Genomic DNA, 1,405 nt, shown 5'->3' on the forward strand with positions numbered 1-1,405 from the left:
AGTGATAAGCTCACGGCCACCCCAGTGTCGACCTGCTGGGCTCCGGTGATCCTTCCGCCTCAGCCTTCCAAATAGCTAAAACTACAAGCATGTGCTACCATGCCTGGCCAATTTTTAAATTTATTGTAGAGACGAGGTCTCACCATGTTGCTCAGGCTGTTCTTGAACCCCTGGACTCAGGCATTCCCCTCACCTTGGCCTCCCAAAATGCTGGGATTATAGGCTTGAGCCACCGTGCCCGGCCCATTTGCCCATTTCTTGACGGGTGATTCATGAGCATACCTGCCCACACCTTACTGAGTGTTCAGCAGTTTTTGATTAAAAAAAGGCATGACTCCCATGTCCCACCCTCCCTATTCACCCAATCTCACCTGGAGTGACTTTTTTTGTTGTTTCCCTGCATGAAAAAAGGGTTCTTGATCATCTGTTTGTAAATCTGCACTAAGGAGGTCTGTTCCAATCATGTTGCTACTGTTAATTCTTTTGGGTTTGTCAGTCGAAATGGAGGCCAAAAGAGTCTCATTCTGATGCTCCATCTTTTGAGGGTTGACTGGGAATCTGTAAGTGAATGCCCAGTGGGAAAGGACTCTGTCAACTATCAAATTCTGTGCCAAGGCTGAGTGCAGTGGCTCACGCCTGTAATCCCAGCACTTTGGGAGGCCAAGGTGGGAGGATTGCTCAAGCCCAGGAGTTTGCTACGAGCCTGGGCAAAGAGTGAGATCTCATCTCTACAAAACTAAAGAAATTAGCTGGACGTAGTGGTGCATGCCTGTAGTTCCAGCGACTCAGGAGGGAGGCGGGATGATTGCCTGAGCTTAGGAGGTCGAGGCTGCCGTGAGCAGCGATTGTGCCACCGCACTCCAGCCTGGGTGGCAGAGTGAGACTCTGACTAAAAAAACAAACAAAATTCTGTGCAAATGTCACTTCTTAGTGCCACCATCCTCTGCTAATCTGATAAGGGAGTCTTATTTCAACTTCTATTGCAACTTCAAGAAGTATTACAAATTCCTCTCCAGACTGAAAATGTACTTTCTGGAAACTCTGTCCCAATCAGTGAGGGGTTCCCCCTAGGGAAGCGGTGATTTCAGGGCTGTGTCGGAGGTTGGGGTTGGTGAAGAATCCTGTGCCGTGGTTGCGGGTGAGAACCGACCACATGACCGGGACACGTTCCCAGTGCCAGGTGGGGTGATGGTCCTGTAGTTGCAGGTGGTCCTGTGGTTCCCAGAAGCCAAAGGGAATCCGCCCGCATTCACTTAGGGGGTGGCAGGTGAGGAGGGTCATTCAGAGGGACAACGGGGCAGGAACAGAAAATGGACTGTGGGGGGTGGGGAGGAAGGAGGGAGGTGCGTGTGGTGTGTGGCGGGTGGTGGGGTGTGTGCGTGTGTAGTGATGTACAGTGCGGTGT

This window comes from Carlito syrichta, unplaced genomic scaffold (assembly GCF_000164805.1).
Source record: "Carlito syrichta isolate Samal-C Ts95f unplaced genomic scaffold, Tarsius_syrichta-2.0.1 Scaffold301640, whole genome shotgun sequence".
In the NCBI taxonomy this organism is placed as follows: Eukaryota; Metazoa; Chordata; class Mammalia; order Primates; family Tarsiidae; genus Carlito; species Carlito syrichta.